This window comes from Borostomias antarcticus, assembly GCF_949987555.1.
Source record: "Borostomias antarcticus genome assembly, chromosome: 10".
Lineage (NCBI taxonomy): Eukaryota > Metazoa > Chordata > Actinopteri > Stomiiformes > Stomiidae > Borostomias > Borostomias antarcticus.
Window position 1 is genome coordinate 9961348 of NC_140243.1, and position 17500 is coordinate 9978847.

At 40.7% G+C, this 17500-nt stretch overlaps 1 protein-coding gene across 1 annotated transcript in view; it reads right to left on the minus strand.

Moving 5' to 3' along the window:
* scfd2 (sec1 family domain containing 2) overlaps positions 1–17500 on the minus strand; it is a 134763-nt gene that overhangs the window by 2485 nt on the left and 114778 nt on the right. The gene's annotated exons all lie outside the window — the stretch shown is intronic.

A 17500-nucleotide genomic window follows, 5' to 3' on the forward strand; every position in this document is an offset into this window, starting at 1 on the left:
ACACACAGCTGCTGATATATTCTCTCTTTTTCTCTCTCTCTTTCTCTCTCTCTCTCTCACACACACACACACAATTAAAAATATGAATGTGGCTAACAACAGGCGGGCACAGATGCATTTGAACATGGGGGTGAGTCATACGGCCTTGCGCCTGCTGTGTATGATTCGCTGGGCTGCGGTAATGGCCGCGTGCTATTGGTCGGTGCGCGCCCACTGGGGCAACATAACCTGGCTGTGAAGGCCAACCAAGAAATCACAACCACAGGGGGGCGGGCCACAAACAGGTGTGGGCTGCCATGTGAGCTGGACCTGCCTGTGTGAGGCCTGGCTCAACACGTGGACATGTGTCTCACACAAAATAACTGTGTGGCGGTCTGACAAACAGGTGTATGTGTGCGCCTGTGTGTGTGATGACAGTGTACATGCATGTGAGTGTGAGAGAGTGTTTGTGTATGCCTACATGGATACATTTACATCAAATTAATTTAGCAGGCACTTTTATCCAAGCAACTTACGTACACATAGAGAGACCAAGACACGATGGAAGGCTGAGATTTTCTGAGAGTACATTTACAGTACTACCCAATGAAAGTGTGTGGAAGGAGATTGACATTTTGAGACATTAATTAATGGTTCATGAGCATGTGTCATGTCCACATGTATGTGCTGAGTGTTATTGTTATGTACTGTATGAATGCAGCTGCTCTTTTCACAGAACACAACAAAGACACACCAACTACATGTGTTTCCTATAGAACTGGAGAGAGAGAGAGAGAAATAGAAAGAGAGAGAGAGAGAGAGTAAAGTACATAGGATGCACTGCACATACTGTACATAGGACACATCACACTCACATATCACGCCGCACACACTATACACACACACACACACTCACATACACATTACACTTTGCACACTCAGTGTACAGTATAAACACTGACCGCTCTACATTTTGTGTATTGTTTTTTTCTCATTTTGCACTTGCTCTTTGCACTGTCCCGTCTCGTCCCTGCACCCTGTCCAATGTTGTCTCCATGTTAAGCACCATGCCCGAAAACAAATTCCTAGTCTGTTGTAAAACTACAATGGCAATAAAACAAATTCTGACTGATTCTGATTATGAAAGAGAAAGGGAGAGAGGGAGGGAAGGTGTTGAGTCTGAGGTACACCCTGTAACAGGTGGAGTCCCACAAGGGAGTATGTTAGGTCCCCTGTTATTTTTCAGCTATTTAAATAATATGAAGTCAGCTTGTACAGAGAATCTGCTTTTATATGCAGATGATTCAGCGATTTTAGCCTCTCACAAGGACAATATCAGGTTGCAGGCTATTCTAAGTGAGGAATTTAACAAGATTAGGGATTGGCTAATAGACAACACGTTGTCTCTTCATATGTCCAAAATGGAATATATACTGAAATGTTTGGCTCACAACCTAGGTTGCGCAAGATGAAATCGGCTAGTATTGATCTTGGTGTTCAGCACTTTCCGGCCAAATCCTCAGTCAGCTAGCTACTTATGTTGCTCCTTAGATAGCAACCTGCAAGGAGGGAACATGTCATTATAGATCATGGGTATGGTGAATGGTAGAACTAGATTCTTAGCTAGAACAGCTCAGCTACTTCACGCAGCGAGCCTTAGATTACTAACTAACTCTTAGGTGTCCTGTTGTTTTGATTATTGCAATTTGTTCATGGTACGCAGATCTGATTTAAGTACTTAAAGATAAGTTACATATCTCACAGAATAAATGAATTAGGGTAGTGCTGGGTCTGGCCCTGAGGGCCCATGTGTGAGAGCTGCAGCTCCAGCAGCTGGGTTGGCTACCTCTGGAGGCTAGTTCAACTGCAGCTCAGGGTGGTCCATAATATATACTGTACACCAACAGAGCACCAGAGTACCTCAGACACCACTTCCAGAGGAGTGTTTATACACATGTACTACACTAGAGCTGCATTGCTGACCTGTGCTTGCCTGGGTTTAAAACTAACATGGGTAAGGGTTGTTTCAAGTTTTGCGTAGCTGTGAACTGGGACAAGTTAGCCTGACACTCAGACTGAATTGCCATTTCGTCTCACTTTGTTATTCAGTCTGAACAAGCTCCCATTGCAGCTGTTGTCCGAGATCAACATTGCCGAAGAGGGAGTCCTCAGTGATTAGTTCATACCCTAAACAAACCATTCAAAGGGCGCTGATTGACCTGGTTGGAAATCCAACTGAGAAATCCCTTTTGACAAGAGCCTTTCCAGACCCCGTATCCCATTTCGAAAATTAAATGGACATGCAATTGGACCGGAGCCAGGCTTGGAACAAGAGTGTCAATAGCATAGGTAACCAACATCTTTAAAAAAAAGAAGTTAAAACCTGGTTTATGGATAATACAGAGAAGAACAGGAATGTCAGCCAGTAAGTAACATGTCAGTCCTAGTAATGCTGTTGTTGTTTTCGTTGTTGTTGTTGTGCTCTGTCTGTATAGGATTATTGTTTAAGAATGTCTAGTTTTATGATTTTTAGCTATAGTGATTTGCTTATTGTTGGATGCTGTTGAGCCTCTTGGCCTTTCGCCATCTTCACTGTCAACACATCAAGGTCCACAATGCAAATACATCTGAGACTTCATTGTGCTATCCTTGACATCGTTTTTAAGCCGATATCTTAATTCTTTATTGTAAAATAAAGTAAACTAAACTTCCAGAAGACTGAAGAGAGCATTGCTTCATATAATCAATCAGAGGTGCACGCAAACACACACACACGCATGCACACACAGGCGCGCGCACACCCACGCACGCACGCACGCACGCACGCACGCACGCACGCACACACACACACACACTTTCCCTTTGTGCATGAGCTAAAAGCGTGCGGCTGACAGATGGTGGTCTCTGAGTGGAGGGGTGTGATGAAGTTAACAGCAGCATGAGGACACTAGGATTGCTAGGAGCCAGGGAGTCTAGGCTCCTGAGGCTCTGTCTAAACACACTTCACACTGGTCACACACTACATATCTCTTTCACACACACACATGCACACACACCACACGCACACACACACACGTAGACACACACACACACACACACACATGCACAGACACTCACACACACACACACACCACCACCACACACACATACCACCACCACACAGGTGCATGCACACACATGCGTGCACGCGCGCACACACACACACACACACCACACGCACACACACACACACGTAGACACACACACACACACACACACACACGCATGCATGCACAGACACACATACACACACACCACCACCACACACATATGGGGGGTGAAATGTGCCATTTCTTACCGCACGGAGCGAACTGAGCTGCATACGGAGCTGACAAACGTACGTGTTTACGTGAGTGAAATCCATTCGACTCCCATTGTATTTGATAGGAGGACTGACGTGACTCACGACATTTTGTCCTAGCGACGGCGGCGGCCTGAAGTAAGTCAGCAATGTGTGCATTGGTCGCGGCATTCGCGTGGCTCACGTTAGCTCACGTAATTATGGCCCGTGTGGATTTGCTAACTGAGAAGACAAACCTGACGAACGTCGCTACTTGCCCACGCGTGGTATTTCGAACGTAGCTAACGTCGCTACTTGTCCACGAGTGGTATTGAGGAACGTCGCCGTCACCATCATTAGGTTACTTAAGCTGCTAGTTCTCTTGTTAGCTCTGATATGGCTAGCCAGCCTCTGTCCAGTGAGATCAGTGATATGACAACTTAACGTTACATTATTGAGCCTAAATAATAGCAGGCTACTATCAGATAACCTGGTTAATATATGTTATTATTCCTACTATTGTGCTTACTGTGTGTTGCTGACAAGATAAATAATGTTATATTATTATTGCCACCGTCATTTGGCTTAGCTTATGTTCTCCAGCCACGCCAAGTGCTGTGGTAGTAGCTAACTCACTGGTTATATTTATTTACATTGTCCCTGCATCCTGTCTAATATGTCTCCATCTGTGTTATGCACCATGGGCCAAAAGAAAATTCGTAGTATATTGTGAAGTTGGCTCCTTGGCAAAATAAATGTTTTTTGATCCTGATAGCCCAGTAGGCTTTCTGTCAGCCTCTTATGTCATAACCTGGCTCATAGGGAATAATATGGTAGAAAAGTCTTTGATTCAAGTTAAGAATCAGATTTTTTTAACTAAAGAGTAACCTATACAAAATAAACAATAAGTAAAAATATCAAAAATGCCGCCACAAAACCAAAGGCCAAAAAGTGTATTGTTCAGTATGACTACTTGTCAACCATAGGGCTGTCACGGTTAGGAATTATCCTGAGCTTCAAATTGATAGATTTCAACCGCGGTCTGCGTTTTACGCTGTTTTTTTTATTATTTCGTTTTACACTACATTTTATCTATATCCTGTGTGTAGCCTAGTTGTGGCCTACATTATTCGTTTTTATGTAACGAAATACATTAAATAAATGATGGTGCAGGAATGCAATGGTGCGCGCAGCACACAAACAGGCAAATCATTCGACATAGTAAAATAAAAACAATAACAATAACAATTAAAGCTGCTTCGCAGCGATGAGGCGGGGCCAGGCAATTTCCGACAAGTTTAGGAGCAATAAGCGAGAGAATAGGACAACAAGAAAGTTGACATTCCAATGTTCATTTTGTACATTCGTATCGTAAAACATTTGTAAAACATTTTGATGCGTTGTAAGCTCGATTTTGATAATTCAACAATGGTCAATGAGTTTGTGAATTACAGTCTGAAGATCCAGTGTAGCAAGTTTGGTGTTAATTGATTGAAAAATGTTGGATGAGATATGTTTATTAATTTTTACAGGTTTTGTTTGCTTTTCTTCATAATTGAACATTAACTTCAGCAGCTGTGTACTCAGTCAGTTGCCAATCAATCGATTTAGTCATTGTAATCCTCGGCGGGGGTTGGGTAGGGTTGCCAACAGCGATGTCTCCGATTCGTGGAGCTTGTGTTGGATTATGGGTAACGTAGTTTTCTCTGTATGAAGTGTTGGTTTCAGAGGACAGAATTAAACATATTTTAAAAAATTCAATTTTTGAGATAAAATTCTAAAAAAAAATCATACTACATCTTGGATATGTGGCTAATGTTGTCACTTTTTATGAGGATGATCAGCCATTGATTTGGCGAGAATAAATAGGAACTATATACAGAACTGTTAACAGTGAAACTTTTTGATGTGCTGTGGGCTCAATTTTTCATATTGCAAAAATCTGTGAGGATCGTTTGGTGAGGACAGTCTGAAGATACAGTAGATCAATTTTGGTGTCAATTGAACTAAAAATGTGGGAGGAGATAGGTTTGATAGGTTTTACAGTTTATGAAGAAATCAGAGTGATGGACTTCAAAATTCCTGCAAGGTCAAAGCGTATGAAAGTTTTGTCTCACTTGAGCCTACATTCACGTGGTGGTTTTACAGTGATAGCACCTATGGCTGATTTGTTATGATTTTTTTAAGTTTTAAACTTTAGACTGTTGCTGTAGCGCCACCTTCAGGTTTATTGACCTACAATGCAGGTTGAGGACTTTGGGTATACTACTGGAGCTATGTGCAAATCTTGGTGATTTTTTGTCCACGGGAAGTTAGACTTCAGTGGAAGATGGAGAATAATAATAATAATCAAAATTCCTGCAAGGTCAGAGTGTATGAAAGTTTTGTCTCACTTGGGCCTACATTCACGTGGTGGTTTTACTGTGATGGCACCTATGGCTGATTTGTTATGATTTTTTAAAGTTTTAAACTTTAGACTGTTGCTGTAGCGCCACCTTCAGCTTTATTGACCTACAATGCAGGTTGAGGACTTTGGGTTTAGTACTGGAGCTATGTGCACATTTTTGTGATTTTTTGTCCACAGGAAGTTAGACTTCAGTGGAAGATGGAGAATAATAATAATAAGTAAAACATTTTAATGCATTGTAAGCTCAATTTTGATAATTCAATAATCTGGTCAATGAGTTTGTGAATGACAGTTTGAAGATCCAGTGTAGCAACTTTAGTATTAATTGATTGAAAAATGTGGGTTACAGGTTTTGTTAGCTTTTTTTTTTCATAATTGAACATTAACTTCAGCAGCTGTGTACTCAGTCAGTTGCCAATCAATCAATTTAGTCATTGTAATCCTCGGCGGGGGTTGGGTAGGGTTGCCAACAGCGATGTCTCAGATTCGTGGAGCTTGCGTTGGATTGTGGGTAATGTAGTTTTCTCTATATGAAGTGTTGGTTTCAGAGGACAGAATTAAACATATTTTAAAAAATTCAATTTTTGAGATAAAATTCTGAAAAAAATCATACTACATCTTGGATATGTGGCCAATGTTGTCACTCTTTATGAGGATGATCAGACATTGATTTGGCGAGAATTAATAGGAACTATACAGAACTGTTAACAGTAAAACTTTTTGAAGTGCTGTGGGCTCTATTTTTCATATTTCAAAAATCTGTGAGGATCGTTTGGTAAGGACAGTCTGAAGATACAGTAGATCGATTTTGGTGTCAATTGAACAAAAAATGTGGGAGGAGATAGGTTTGATAGGTTTTACAGTTTATGAAGAAATCAGAGTGATGGACTTCAAAATTCCTGCAAGGTCAAAGCGTATGAAAGTTTTGTCTCACTTGGGACTACATTCACATGGTGGTTTTACAGTGATAGCACCTATGGCTGATTTGTTATGATTTTTTTAAAGTTTTAAACTTTAGACTGTTGCTGTAGCGCCACCTTCAGGTTTATTGACCTACAATGCAGGTTGAGGACTTTGGGTATAGGACTGGAGCTTTGTGCAAATTTTGGTGATTTTTTGTCCACGGGAAGTTAGACTTCAGTGGAAGATGGAGAATAATAATAATAATTAAAGCTGCTTCGCAGCGATGAGGCGGGGCCAGGCAATTTCCGACAAGTTTAGGAGCAATAAGCGAGAGAATAGGACAACAAGAAAGTTGACATTCCAATGTTCATTTTGTACATTCGTATCGTAAAACATTTGTAAAACATTTTGATGCGTTGTAAGCTCGATTTTGATAATTCAACAATGGTCAATGAGTTTGTGAATTACAGTCTGAAGATCCAGTGTAGCAAGTTTGGTGTTAATTGATTGAAAAATGTTGGATGAGATATGTTTATTAATTTTTACAGGTTTTGTTTGCTTTTCTTCATAATTGAACATTAACTTCAGCAGCTGTGTACTCAGTCAGTTGCCAATCAATCGATTTAGTCATTGTAATCCTCGGCGGGGGTTGGGTAGGGTTGCCAACAGCGATGTCTCCGATTCGTGGAGCTTGTGTTGGATTATGGGTAACGTAGTTTTCTCTGTATGAAGTGTTGGTTTCAGAGGACAGAATTAAACATATTTTAAAAAATTCAATTTTTGAGATAAAATTCTAAAAAAAAATCATACTACATCTTGGATATGTGGCTAATGTTGTCACTTTTTATGAGGATGATCAGCCATTGATTTGGCGAGAATAAATAGGAACTATATACAGAACTGTTAACAGTAAAACCTTTTGATGTGCTGTGGGCTCAATTTTTCATATTTCAAAAATCTGTGAGGATTGTTTGGTAAGGACAGTCTGAAGATACAGTAGATCAATTTTGGTGTCAATTGAACTAAAAATGTGGGAGGAGATAGGTTTGATAGGCTTTACAGTTTATGAAGAAATCAGAGTGATGGACTTCAAAATTCCTGCAAGGTCAAAGCGTATGAAAGTTTTGTCTCACTTGGGCCTACATTCACGTGGTGGTTTTACAGTGATAGCACCTATGGCTGATTTGTTATGATTTTTTTAAGTTTTAAACTTTAGACTGTTGCTGTAGCGCCACCTTCAGGTTTATTGACCTACAATGCAGGTTGAGGACTTTGGGTATACTACTGGAGCTATGTGCAAATCTTGGTGATTTTTTGTCCACGGGTAGTTAGACTTCAGTGGAAGATGGAGAATAATAATAATAATCAAAATTCCTGCAAGGTCAGAGTGTATGAAAGTTTTGTCTCACTTGGGCCTACATTCACGTGGTGGTTTTACTGTGATGGCACCTATGGCTGATTTGTTATGATTTTTTAAAGTTTTAAACTTTAGACTTTTGCTGTAGCGCCACCTTCAGGTTTATTGACCTACAATGCAGGTTGAGGACTTTGGGTATAGTACTGGAGCTATGTGCACATTTTTGTGATTTTTTGTCCACAGGAAGTTAGACTTCAGTGGAAGATGGAGAATAATAATAATAAGTAAAACATTTTAATGCATTGTAAGCTCAATTTTGATAATTCAATAATCTGGTCAATGAGTTTGTGAATGACAGTTTGAAGATCCAGTGTAGCAACTTTAGTATTAATTGATTGAAAAATGTGGGTTACAGGTTTTGTTAGCTTTTTTTTTTCATAATTGAACATTAACTTCAGCAGCTGTGTACTCAGTCAGTTGCCAATCAATCAATTTAGTCATTGTAATCCTCGGCGGGGGTTGGGTAGGGTTGCCAACAGCGATGTCTCAGATTCGTGGAGCTTGCGTTGGATTGTGGGTAATGTAGTTTTCTCTGTATGAAGTGTTGGTTTCAGAGGACAGAATTAAACATATTTTTAAAAATTCAATTTTTGAGATAAAATTCTGAAAAAAATCATACTACATCTTGGATATGTGGCCAATGTTGTCACTCTTTATGAGGATGATCAGACATTGATTTGGCGAGAATTAATAGGAACTCTATACAGAACTGTTAACAGTAAAACTTTTTGAAGTGCTGTGGGCTCTATTTTTCATATTTCAAAAATCTGTGAGGATCGTTTGGTAAGGACAGTCTGAAGATACAGTAGATCGATTTTGGTGTCAATTGAACAAAAAATGTGGGAGGAGATAGGTTTGATAGGTTTTACAGTTTATGAAGAAATCAGAGTGATGGACTTCAAAATTCCTGCAAGGTCAAAGCGTATGTAAGTTTTGTCTCACTTGGGACTACATTCCCGTGGTGGTTTTACAGTGATAGCACCTATGGCTGATTTGTTATGATTTTTTTAAAGTTTTAAACTTTAGACTGTTGCTGTAGCGCCACCTTCAGGTTTATTGACCTACAATGCAGGTTGAGGACTTTGGGTATAGGACTGGAGCTTTGTGCAAATTTTGGTGATTTTTTGTCCACGGGAAGTTAGACTTCAGTGGAAGATGGAGAATAATAATAATAATAATATAGGCAAATACAATAGGGTTCCGGCAGCTACGCTGCCTGGCCCCTAAATATACCTGCAAGCAGGAATGTGGGGGCCAAGCTGTATAACTGCAAGCAGACAAGGAATCAGCTAGACTGACGTGGTGACATGTTTGACAAGGGTCAAGGATGGGCCCGAGATTTTCGGAAGTCAGACATGGTTGAACGGGATTCGATCTCTGTACCTGCTGCTTGCAAGGCCGACACGCTAACCACTGTGCTACGCAGGCTGTTGCGAAGGTGAACCACCCTAGTCCACAAGGCATGTGAGCCTTCCCTAACCCCGTGTGTCTGAGTCCTGAGCACTTAATTAATATCACCTGGTAGGGTTGCTTCCTCTCGGTAGAGTGAGAGGGGGGGTGTCGTTGTTTAAATTGGCACACAGCGAAAAGTATACATAGCATAGCTCAACTATTTACTTCTTCAGAATCCAGACAATCACGCGAACATTTCCATGTATAAAATGTCCTTCGGTCTTCAGACGTGTAGGAGAGGTGAAGAGTTAGAAACAGTTAGAGATTCTAGAGCGAAGAGAGATTTTCTAGAGCGTGGCTCCATTGATTTCAATGGAGGGGGGGGAGTCATTATTTGAACTGTCACAGAGTGAAAAATATACATCAAAGAGCTTAGCTTTTTTTGATTTTATTAATCCCAAGAGTCGTGTGAACGTTTTGATATGTAAAATGTGTATGAGCTGTGAGAATTGGAAGAGGGATGGCAGTTTAGAAAATGTGTGACTTTTTCCAAAATGCGCCTTTCACCACTCTGAAACTGGTGAAATTGTGCAGAAGACAAAAAGTGTTCCTTTCATTCTGCAATCAAACAAATGAAGTAATAATGAAACCATGGGGTGTTTTGAACTCAGCATGAGCCAGGGAATCCATTGCTACCATAATTTTGAAGATTGGACATACAGCTCAAAAGTTACTGGCATAAACGCAACTCCAACTTTGACACGCTGGTGGCGCTAGAGTGCACAAGATGTCAACTTGAGGCTTGGTGACAGATGTCATGGGTATGTCCCGAATGAGTGTGCCAAATGTGGTTTTGATAGATTAAAACATTACTGAGATATGACCCCAGTTCCTGTTTTGCAGCTTTTCTGCCAATTTTGATTGGCTGTCACGTGCGAACGCAATGGATAATCAAAAATCCCTGTACATCCTTTGTAGACATTGGTGTATAGATGACATCCACCGATGTTCATGCAAATTGGTGAAAGTTCCTAGGAGGAGATACATTTTAAGGGTTTTGCACATCATTCAAAATGGCGGAGAAGCCAAGATGGCCACAATGACGTCATAGAGTGCGTTGAATCCGGCTTGAGCCAAGGAATTGAACGACACCTGAAGTTTGAAAATTGGACTTGCTGAAGAAAAGCTGCATGCATAAATGCACCTCCAACTTTGACACGTTGGTGGCGCTAGAGAGGGTGAGGTGTGGACATGAGACTTGGTGAGGAGGGTCAGGGCACTGTCCCGAATGAGTGTGCCAATTTTCATAACTTTCTACCATAAGCTTATATGGGCTGCCATAGACTACAATGGCAGAGGAATAATAATAATAAAGAAAGAAAGAAATAAGAAAAGGTAGAAACTTAGTGGTGGCCTACGCAGCTTCGCTGCTTGGCCCCCAATTAAAGCTGCAAGCAGCGTTGTGGGGGCCAAGCTGACCACGCAAAAGATGAAGCAAATACGACTGATGTTTTGAAGGCTTTAGAGATATGTTTGTCAGACTGCAACTACACTGCAGACTTGGTAAACACAGCAAACGTTATAACCACTGTAAACTTCAACCACTGCAAACTAGGAAAATCATTCAGCTCAATAAAACAAGAAAAGTAGGCTGGTCTAATACTCAACACTCGTGGGCAGCGGATGAGAGCTAAAGTCTTTCCCACACCCGTGTGGCCAGCCCGTTCGTGGAAATTCTGCCACACCTTCTCTTTCAAGGCTGTAGGGAGGACCAGCTGAAAGATGGAGTTTGCGGTGTTGGGGTCCCTCACACACTGATGCAAGACTCCCTCCCTCAGAGTCAGCCTCTATCTCTCCTTGAGGATCTGCCGAGTGTCACGTTGCAGGGCGATCCTTTCTGTTGCACTGGGCGGTTTCCCTGTCTGCAAGGATAACAGCATGTGGCGAATCATGTCATCTTTTTTGCTGGGCGTCCTTCCATTCTCCAGGGGGTTCGGCCCAGCTGCACTTCTTCTAGGTCAACTTGGACAGGAGAGTTAAGCATTTCTGGGCATGGGTTTTCCACCCCGGTGAGAAAAGTCTTCAGGGCCAGGATCTCCTCCTCTTCACCATCCTCTCCTCCATCCACAGGTACACGAGATAGGGCATCAGCATTAACATTGGTTTTGTCAGGCTGGAACTTGATGTTGAAGTGGTAGTTGTAGAGTCTGGCTGCCCACTGTTGCTCCAAGCTTCTCAGGTTCACCTCCTGTAAGTTTGCGAGAATGTTGTTGTCAGTGAACACTACAAAATGGGAGCCTAGAGTGGAATTTCTTGCTGCACCAGCGAAAGACGGCCTACCTTCTGATAGCAATGAAGGTAAACAGGAGTCTGGCCAGTGTTCTTCACTTCTTCACTTGCACCTTCCCATTCAGACAAACTAGACTCCATTGAATCTTCAAAACCTTCCCCTACTCCACAGAAGTCTACACCCACTCACTGCATTTCCTTTACCCACTTTGACTATTTGTACACGGCCATGAACATGGCAAACAATACGCAACCAAGTTCCGTCTGCTGCATTTTACACAAGAGGAGCGCATTACTGTACTATATGTGATTGTCTGTACTGTATGTGCTTGTGTCTATGTAATTGTGTCTATTGTATGTTATGTTCTCTGCTGTACTGTATGTCTGTGATTGTCTACTGTATGTGCTTCCGTCTGATTTTCTCTACTGTATGCAATTGTCTATGTGATTATCTTTACTGTATGAGCTTGTCTATGTGATTGTCTCTACTGTATGTGCTTGTCTGGATAATCGTCTCTACAACAAAACCCATGAATATGATGTACCGTACTGTAAGATGCCTCCCCCACATGGCAAACATTTGTAATACACACATATTACTTACTCTAAACAATAGGCACACGAGTCCCTGGTCTGTGAGCCAAATTTCACAACTTTTAACTGGCAGGAGCGACCTACAATGATTCTGTTGTCTGCCATTGACTTCCACAGCAGCATATTACAATAATTATAAGAATGCACTTTGGATGAACGGGAATCGAACCCTGAACTCGCTGCTTGCGAGACTGACGCGCTATCCGCTATGCCACAACGGATCTTACAAAGTGCGTCGCAGATTTGAGTGGATAATGTCAGCTTCTGCTTCCTCTTGGTAGAGTGAGTCCTGAGCCCTTAATTAATGTCACCTGGTAGGGTTGCTTCCTCTCGGTAGAGTGAGAGGGGGGGGTGTCTTTGTTTAAATTGGCACACAGCGAAAAGTATACATAGCATAGCTCAACTATTTACTTCTTCAGAATCCAGACAATCACGCGAACATTTCCATGTATAAAATGTCCTTCGGTCTTCAGAAGTGTAGGAGAGGTGAAGAGTTAGAAACAGTTAGAGATTCTAGAGCGAAGAGAGATTTTCTAGAGTGTGGCTCCATTGATTTCAATGGAGGGGGGGGGGTCATTATTCGAACTGTCACAGAGTGAAAAATATACATCGAAGAGCTTAGCCTTTTTGATTTTATGAATCCCAAGAGTCGTGTGAACGTTTTGATATATAAAATGTGTATGAGCTGTGAGAATTGGAAGAGGGATGGCAGTTTAGAAAATGTGTGACTTTTTCCAAAATGCGCCTTTCAGCACTCTGAAACTGGGGAAATTGTGCAGAAGACAAAAAGTGTTCCTTTCATTCTGCAATCAAACAAATGAAGTAATAATGACACCATGGGGTGTTTTGAACTCAGCATGAGCCAGGGAATCCATTGTTACCATAATTTTGAAGATTGGACATACAGTTCAAAAGTTACTGGCATAAACGCAACTCCAACTTTGACACGCTGGTGGCGCTAGAGTGCACGAGATGTCAACATGAGGCTTGGTGACAGATGTCATGGGTATGTCCCGAATGAGTGTGCTAAATGTGGTTTTGATAGATTAAAACATTACTGAGATATGACCCCAGTTCCTGTTTTGCAGCTTTTCTGCCAATTTTGATTGGCTGTCACGAGCGAACGCAATGGATAATCAAAAATCCCTGTACATCCTTTGTAGACATTGGTGTATAGATGACATCCACCGATGTCCGTGCAGATTGGTGAAAGTTCCTAGGAGGAGATACATTTTAAGGGTTTTGCACATCATTCAAAATGGCGGAGGAGCCAAGATGGCCACAATGACGTCTTAGAGTGCGTTGAATCCGGCTTGAGCCAAGGAATTGAAGGACACCTGAAGTTTGAAAATTGGACTTGCTGAAGAAAAGCTGCATGCATAAATGCACCTCCAACTTTGACACGTTGGTGGCGCTAGAGAGGGTGAGGTGTGGACATGAGACTTGGTGAGGAGGGTCAGGGCACTGTCCCGAATGAGTGTGCCATTTTTCATAACTTTCTACCATAAGCTTCTATGGGCTGCCATAGACTACAATGGCAGAAGAATAAAGAAAGAGAAACGGTACAAACTTAATGGGTGCCTGCGCAGCTGCGCTGCTTGGCCCCCAATTAAAGCTGCTTCGCAGCGATGAGGCGGGGCCAGGCAATTTCCGACAAGTTTAGGAGCAATAAGCGAGAGAATAGGACAACAAGAAAGTTGACATTCCAATGTTCATTTTGTACATTCGTATCGTAAAACATTTGTAAAACATTTTGATGCGTTGTAAGCTCGATTTTGATAATTCAACAATGGTCAATGAGTTTGTGAATTACAGTCTGAAGATCCAGTGTAGCAAGTTTGGTGTTAATTGATTGAAAAATGTTGGATGAGATATGTTTATTAATTTTTACAGGTTTTGTTTGCTTTTCTTCATAATTGAACATTAACTTCAGCAGCTGTGTACTCAGTCAGTTGCCAATCAATCGATTTAGTCATTGTAATCCTCGGCGTTGGGGGTTGGGTAGGGTTGCCAACAGCGATGTCTCCGATTCGTGGAGCTTGTGTTGGATTATGGGTAACGTAGTTTTCTCTGTATGAAGTGTTGGTTTCAGAGGACAGAATTAAACATATTTTTAAAAAATCAATTTTTGAGATAAAATTCTCAAAAAAAATCATACTACATCTTGGATATGTGGCTAATGTTGTCACTTTTTATGAGGACAATCAGACATTGATTTGGCGAGAATTAATAGGAACTATATACAGAACTGTTAACAGTAAAACTTTTTGATGTGCTGTGGGCTCAATTTTTCATATTTCAAAAATCTGTGAGGATTGTTTGGTGAGGACAGTCTGAAGATACAGTAGATCAATTTTGGTGTCAATTGAACTAAAAATGTGGGAGGAGATAGGTTTGATAGGTTTTACAGTTTATGAAGAAATCAGAGTGATGGACTTCAAAATTCCTGCAAGGTCAAAGCGTATGAAGGTTTTGTCTCACTTGGGCCTACATTCACGTGGTGGTTTTACAGTGATAGCACCTATGGCTGATTTGTTATGATTTTTTTAAGTTTTAAACTTTAGACTGTTGCTGTAGCGCCACCTTCAGGTTTATTGACCTACAATGCAGGTTGAGGACTTTGGGTATACTACTGGAGCTATGTGCAAATCTTGGTGATTTTTTGTCCACGGGAAGTTAGACTTCAGTGGAAGATGGAGAATAATAATAATAATCAAGATTCCTGCAAGGTCAGAGTGTATGAAAGTTTTGTCTCACTTGGGCCTACATTCACGTGGTGGTTTTACTGTGATGGCACCTATGGCTGATTTGTTATGATTTTTTAAAGTTTTAAACTTTAGACTTTTGCTGTAGCGCCACCTTCAGCTTTATTGACCTACAATGCAGGTTGAGGACTTTGGGTTTAGTACTGGAGCTATGTGCACATTTTTGTGATTTTTTGTCCACAGGAAGTTAGACTTCAGTGGAAGATGGAGAATAATAATAATAAGTAAAACATTTTAATGCATTGTAAGCTCAATTTTGATAATTCAATAATCTGGTCAATGAGTTTGTGAATGACAGTTTGAAGATCCAGTGTAGCAACTTTAGTATTAATTGATTGAAAAATGTGGGTTACAGGTTTTGTTAGCTTTTTTTTTTCATAATTGAACATTAACTTCAGCAGCTGTGTACTCAGTCAGTTGCCAATCAATCAATTTAGTCATTGTAATCCTCGGCGGGGGTTGGGTAGGGTTGCCAACAGCGATGTCTCAGATTCGTGGAGCTTGCGTTGGATTGTGGGTAACGTAGTTTTCTCTGTATGAAGTGTTGGTTTCAGAGGACAGAATTAAACATATTTTTAAAAATTCAATTTTTGAGATAAAATTCTGAAAGAAATCATACTACATCTTGGATATGTGGCCAATGTTGTCACTCTTTATGAGGATGATCAGACATTGATTTGGCGAGAATTAATAGGAACTAAACAGAACTGTTAACAGTAAAACTTTTTGAAGTGCTGTGGGCCGTATTTTTCATATTTCAAAAATCTGTGAGGATCGTTTGGTAAGGACAGTCTGAAGATACAGTAGATCGATTTTGGTGTCAATTGAACAAAAAATGTGGGAGGAGATAGGTTTGATAGGTTTTACAGTTTATGAAAAAATCAGAGTGATGGACTTCAAAATTCCTGCAAGGTCAGAGCATATGAAAGTTTTGTCTCACTTGGGACTACATTCACGTGGTGGTTTTACAGTGATAGCACCTATGGCTGATTTGTAATGATTTTTTAAAGTTTTAAACTTTAGACTGTTGCTGTAGCGCCACCTTCAGGTTTATTGACCTACAATGCAGGTTGAGGACTTTGGGTATAGGACTGGAGCTTTGTGCAAATTTTGGCGATTTTTTGTCCATGGGAAGTTAGACTTCAGTGGAAGATGGAGAATAATAATAATAATAATATAGGCAAATACAATAGGGTTCCGGCAGCTACGCTGCCTGGCCCCTAATTAGGCTACAGATATAAAGGGACCTAAAGGGCAAAGGCAATGTTTTCTGTGCACTAAAGTAAGCTTAGGCTAGGCCTAACACGTTATACATACTGTATATACCAGAAGTTTAGTGCCGTGCATTTATTAATCGGATAGCCTTTGTCTATAGGCGTATTTGACAGTCCTGGAAAAAGCCCTGATAGCCTACCAAAATGAAAAGAAAATCATTAGTGGCCGCTATTGTCTGTATTTTGTTATTGTATTTTGTGGCCTGTGTGTAGTTGTAGCCATACTTATTATTCCTACAATGAAGTAGGCTACACCGCAAAACGCAAAACGCAACGAGTCAACGCAACGAGTCTGCTGCGCGAGAGCTGCATTCTTTGGTAGCCAGAAAGCGCGTCAGCAACCTGAAGCAGAGGAGCATCGAGTCATTTTTCGTTCCCAGTTAATGGACTTCAGGAATAGGGCTGTAGGATTGTATCGATACAACGATGCATCGCGGTACGTAGTCTCGCGATACTGTATCGATCTTTCAGCCCGGAGTATCGATACAGCCGGGCGCTGTAAAATTTTGTAAAAAAAAAAGATTCTTTTTTTTTTTTTTTTGATTTACATTTTTAAATCCAGTTTAAAAAGCATATTCTACAATATTAAGTTAAAAAAGCATACATATAAATCATTTTGAAAAACCATAAATACTACAATGTTGACAGTTTAAAAAGCGTGGATATCAAATGTAAAATATTTATTAGCTAGCTCTCTGTCCAGTCATTGAGTTTGAGTTATCTATATAGTGCATTTGAGCCATTCAGTTTTCAGTCTTGAACACTTAAAATCTTTCAGTAAATGATGTGTGTATCGCAATACGTATCGTATTGTATCGTGACCTCTGTATCGTGATACGTATCGAATCGTGACCTGTGTATCGTGATGCGTATCGTATCGCAAAATCCAAGATGATATACAGCCCTATTCAGGAACACAGACGTGTTGTGAGCATGTAGATTAGCCTAGACCTACTGTATTTGTTAAATAATAGCCTACAGCCTAGGCCACGTTAGCCTACATCTGTTGTTTTAGAGACTTTCTTTTAGGCTACAATAGCCTAAGACACGACAACTTGTCTGTCATTTCATTTATTTATTTATTGATTATCATTTGCTCTAATTGTTCTAATGTTGGGTTGTTTTTAGGCTATACCATGTTGTTCTGCGAATACAGTAGCC